We start from the raw sequence: 6,000 nt of genomic DNA, 5'->3' as shown, positions 1-6,000 counted from the left end.
CCCAGCGGCTCGGGAGGCATAAGCAGGAGGGTTGTGAGTTCAAAGCCAGCCTCAGCAAAAGTGAGGCACTAAGCAACTCAGTGAGACCCTATCTGTAATATAATACAAAATAGGGCTGGGATGTGGCTCATTGGTGGAGTGATCCTGAGTTCAATCCCTGGTACCTCCACCCCCCCCCCCAAAAAAAAAGCCAGTCCAAACAGAGTGTGTTTACAAAGTAGATACTCAATGTTCAATAATTGATTAGACTTGAAAGGCAATGTTTTATTCTCTCAGTTAATCTTGGTAGTCCCACCTGATGGGGAAGAAAAACACCACTCTATTTCTGTTTTCTGCTTTCGAGTAAAAAAGTGGTGAGTCTGTTTATGTTGGCAGTTGTGGTGAAGGGGAGGCTGTTTGGTGATGGCGACAGGTATGACAGCCACTGTGGTCATTTGGAAGCAAACAAATCATAAAGCTGACCTGGCCGGGCGCAGATCCTTACCAGTCAGCATCACAGATGGATAGCTATTTAAGGGTCAGCAGTGATGGATAGGATTTGCTCAAAATAGCACAATACATTCAGCTCCCAGGGACAATGAACATTTATCACTGATGATTAATCCTTTCATGAGTCCATTTTGAGGCTAACGTGACTCTTGCCTTCCTTTTTCTTGTGTGTCAGGCTACTATACTGCTCACTCAGGAAGTGCTCACCTGCAGGTGCGCTGTCATAGCTCTGGGTATTTAATCATGAGACCACGTGGTGGATCAGGCCCAGCTCCTAAGACTGACCTACAGGCCCTGTGCAGCATGTGCCAGGCCTTATCATTTCCCCTGTAGAAATGCTCTTTTATTTACACTGTAAGATGGCACCTACTAGAAAATTCAGCATAATCCCTGAAAGGGATTAGACATTATTAGCACAATTTATTATCTCTCTCTCCTCTCTCTCTCTCTTTTTTTTTTTTTTGGAACAGGGACTGCAGTCAGAGGTGCTTAACCCTGAGCCACATCCTCAGCCCTTTTTCACATTTTATTTAGAGACAGAGTCTTGCTGAGTTGCTTAGGGCCTCACTGTTCACTGAGACTGGCTTTGAACTCAAGATCCTTCTGCCTCAGCCTCCTGAGCCTCTAGGATTACAGGATGTGCCACCACTTCTGGCTTCTTATTTTGTATTTTTTGGTACCAGGAATTGAACCCAGAGTGTTTAACTCTAGCCACATCTTCAGCCTTTTATATGTGTGTGTGTGTGTGTGTATACTTTTTTTTTTTTTTTGAAACAAGGTCTCACTGAGTTGCTTAGGGCCTCACTAAATTGCTGAGGCTGGATTTGAATTTATAATCCTCCTGCCTCAGCCTCCTTAGCCACTGGGATTACAGGTGTATGCCACTACGCTGGACTGACATTGGCATATTTTAAAGCTATAAATTAGCATGTTAATTCTCAAAGAGAAAAGCTCTCAGGAAGAATAAGCTTATGTAGCACTGGTAAGTTTTAAAATACACTGCACAAATTCTAACTGCCCAAGAGGGTAGGTAAAAATGTGGTGGCCTTGAGAATAGGACCCCCCAAAAAGAAGAGCTATTTTACAATTATGCTTCTCTGGGTGTTTAATTGTTCTTGTGTGTGCTCCTCCCTAACTGTGGTATCCTCTTCAGAGCAGAAACCAGGTTCTACACACCTTGGCCTCCTAACTGTGCTTCACAGACCAATGTCATTGTTATCACCTGGGAGCTTACTAAATATGAAGAATCACAGGCTCCACCCAAAACCCATTGAGTGTATGTCAGAATCTGCATCTTAAATTTTTTCCAAGTGATTTAAATAAATAGGAAAATTTAAGGAACACTACAGCAGTGAGCATAGTACCTTATGCAACACAAGACTCAGTACAAGGCTGGGGTGTAGCTCACCAGTAGAACATACAGTCTCCATCCAGGAGCCCCCAGATGGGATCCCAGTACAGGGAGGGAGCAGGACTCTAACAAGTGGCACATGCCTATAATCCCAGCTACTCGAAGGCCTGAAGTATGGGAACCTCAAAGTCAATTTCACCCAGGGCAACTTAGTGAGACTCTATTTCAAAACAAAACAAAGGGCTGAGATGTAGCTCAGTGGTAGAGCACCCCTGATTTCACCATCACCTACACAAAAACATGTATGTAGATACAGAGAGAGGAAGATTTGGAGTGTGCTTTTGTGCAAAGGATAGTGGGATAGAGAGGGAAGCTAAATCCTTATCTTTCATAGTAGAAAGATGACAAATCTAAAATGCAAAATTAAGTAGTGATTCAAGCATATTTTAGCAATACAGTGGCTAAAACTAAAAAGGGTCAACTTCACATATTCAAAGTGTTGGACTCTAGGAAAAGAAAAATGGAGGGGGACAGACTAGGGAATTGCATTGCTTAGCAAGTCTTTTAGAAGTGGCTGTACTTTTAAACTGTTCACACAGTTCACTGACTACGTGAATGCCTTTAAACGACATAGACAAAGGATTAAAACAAAAATTGTGAAAGAAAAAGAAAGTCACACACCATCAGGGAAGGAAGGAGTCACAGACATTATGCTTCAGTCCTTGCCCTTGTCCTCAGGGTACACGTGCAGGTTCAGTTCTTGCCTGACCTTAACCTTGGGGTTCCTGCACTTCAGCAGCAGAAAATGTGACAGAATTAGGAGAGTAAATAGTTACTGAGGAGACGACCTATAAAAGACAAAGAGGGCACAGTACTGGGCAGGGGAGTTGTCAGACTGATGTGCACTTGACAAAATCTCCCGTGGGGAGCTCAGGAGCCAGGATTAGAGGAGTCAGACACTGGAGAAAATGGGCCTGGCCATTGTGCTACCACCTAGCCAGTCATTAGGAAAAGAGAAGGATCTTGGCTTGAATACTACCTGGAGGCTGTCAGCGAACCACTCTCCTTAAAGCCAGGCAGTGAATTTGTTTTCTCTCTCTCTCTCTCTTTTTTTTTTTTTTTTTACCAGGGATTGAACCCAAGGGCACTTAACCACTAAGTCACATCCCTAGCCCTTTTTATTTTTATTTTTTTATTTTGAGACACAGCCTTGGCTAAATTGCTTAGAACCTTGCTAAGTTGCTGAGACTGGCCTTGAACTTGCAATCCTCCTACCTCAGACTCCAGAGTTGCTGGAATTACAGACATGTGCCACAGAAGTGAGTTCTTTCTTATTTATTTATTGAGAGAGAGAGAGAGAGAATTTTTTTAATATCTATTTTTTAGTTCTCGGCAGACACAACATCTTTGCTGGTATGTGGTGCTGAGGATCGAACCCGGGCCACATGCATGCCAGGCGAGCGCGCTACCGCCTGAGCCACATCCCCAGCCCAAGTGAGTTCTTTCTTGAAGGGAGATTTGAACTCTATATCTCAGTGTTGCTCATCCTTTTTTCTGCTTTTTTTTTTTTTTTTTTTAATGAATGTGCATCCCCAGGGCTGTGTATTCACATACTGCTTGCTGCCTATTTTGCACTTACATTCTACTTTTATTTGCATTTATCTTAATAACAATGAAGCTATTATTATATCAAAAATATTATAACATTAAATCCAACACAATGTGCATGTTCATTTTAAACAAATAGAAAGGGTTATAATGAAAACCATGTCCCTAGACCAGGTTCCAGCAGCCCCAGACGCCCATTCCAGTAGAAACACAATTGTCAGTTCTTCGCATATCTTTTTAGACATAACCTATAGGCTAAATGCATTAATATATGTGAACTGGGGCTGAGCCTCAATGGTAGAACACTTGCCTAGCATGCACAGGGTCCTGGTTTTCAATCCAGCACTGAAAAAAAATGTACATATATGTGAACTTTTAAGTACCTTTCCAAACTCAAGCTAAATACCATCCAAGCATTTGCTGTTAGCAACAGTAACAGTAGTAGAAGTAGGGTGTTAATAGTGGTGCTTACTGGAAGTTACTAGCATATATCTAACTGGATTCTTTTTGAAGTCCCAGGATTGAACCCAGGGCCTCACATGTGCTAGGCCTGCGTTCTGGCACGGTTAGATCCCCAGCCCATTTCATGTTTTATTTTAAGACAGAGTCTTGCTAAGTTGCCCAGGCTGATCTCACATTTGTGATCCTCCTGCCTCAGTCTCTGGAGTAGTTGGGATTACAGGTAGGCACTACCATGCCTGGCTTGCTTGAGTATTTTTCAATGGCATTATAATATAAGGGTATGTGTACAGTAATAGAACATTTAAAGCACTTCCCCTAGAAGGGATAATGAATAACAAAAAGTTACTAGAGTTGGCATAGTCTCTGAAGAACATAATAAACGAAGACAGCAATTAGAGATGCTCTGAACTGGAGCATTAAAGTGAAAAATGGAGAGCTTTGTGCTAACTTGATGTTGAGAAGAGGTGGGAGTCTTATGTTCAGCCTCATCTCTAATTAAGTATAAGTTCTGGAAACTTACACCTAATACAGTCAACTGGCATAGCCACATGTTTTTTACTGACAGAGATTTCACATACAGGGACACTGAGAAGAGAGATTTAATTAAATCACCTTCACCAGAAGGTAACTACTTAAGGTGTTTGCTCGAAAGCGGGGAAAGTGCTGATGGCTTCAATATTACTTTTGAGGAGTACACAAACTACAGAGATGTTCTCATTTCAATAACTTATTTCAGATACACATATTCTCAATTTAAAGAAGCATAGTGTTGAAGAAAAATAACTCTAGGCCCGCATTTCCTGGGGTTTTGAATTATCAGCCTACCATTGATAGCTGGGTCTCCTAGGGTAAATTGCTTAAGCTTCCTTGTCTGTAAAATGGAGGTGATAATACTACTTTTTTTATTACGTTGTTGTGAGTATCAACTGAGTTAATGTATGTGAAGGATTCTACGAGTATTTGCTGCTGTTAGCAATCAGCTCTTGTCACTGAATAGATTAATACTCAGTAATGATGAAAATATTTTCATTTAAAAGGGATCCACATCAAGCAATGGAGTTTCAACTGATTTTGTTATGCTCGAATTCTGGACCCCCAAAAGACCACCAGAGACCAAGATCGATGTAAGCAGCAAAGAGGTGTTTATTGCAAGCTAGCTGGGTCCTCTACACGCACACAACAACTGGTGATGCTGAGAGGCCCCGAGGCCAGGGTTTGCAGCAGTTTTATACACTCTTTGGGGAAGGCAGGGTCTCCACATATATCATAGCATCTCTTAGCAAATCATCACACACCGCGGGAAAATTATAAAACAACCCTAAAACATGATTAGTGTAGTCACTGGTGGGAACAAGTTGGGTATGGGTGATTGGCTAGTACAAGAGGGGGATTCATTTGAACTGATTGGTTTAGGCCACGAGGGGAGTACGTGCTGAACTACATGGTTTCCCAACATGTTATCAACCACCATAAACTACTGGGAGGGTCATCTGTCATCCCAGGTTGCCGCAGTCTGGCTGGGCACAATTCAGGAGCCACTTATCAAGCAGAAACGAACTTTATTTTTAGAACACACACACACACACACACACACACACACGCCACACCACATAAGCTCTTCAGGAATTCCCTCAGAGCCCAACTGCCACCACCAGCTTCCCACAAGCCTCACAACCCCCCCCCCCACTCCTCCTGCTCTTGAGGCTGATTGGCTGGGTTGCATGGGCGGAGCCAAAAAAAGTCCCCCAATGAGCAGCTCCGTGGTCTGAAAGGGCGGGGAAATAGCCCAATGAGCATCACCGCAGAGGAGCCAATCAGCTGGCAGCTAGAAGTTTGCTGGGGCCACTGTGAGCCAATCATCAGCTGGCAGCTGGAAGTTTGCTGGGGCCCCTTTGGCTGTGGCTCTCAACACCAGATATTTTTCCTGTCTCATGTTGATTGGTGGCTGCTAGGGGGTTGCTACGGGTTCCCAGGTAGCCTGACTGAGTCAGGGACACCTGGTGCAGCAGATCTCTCCTGTTATTTGTAGATAAACAACTCAGCAGGGTGGGTATGTGCCTAGGAGTGCTCTGTGGGTCTTTCCAAGGACA

Source organism: Marmota flaviventris, chromosome 8 (assembly GCF_047511675.1).
Source record: "Marmota flaviventris isolate mMarFla1 chromosome 8, mMarFla1.hap1, whole genome shotgun sequence".
NCBI classification, from domain to species: domain Eukaryota; kingdom Metazoa; phylum Chordata; class Mammalia; order Rodentia; family Sciuridae; genus Marmota; species Marmota flaviventris.
This window is presented reverse-complemented; position numbering follows the sequence as displayed.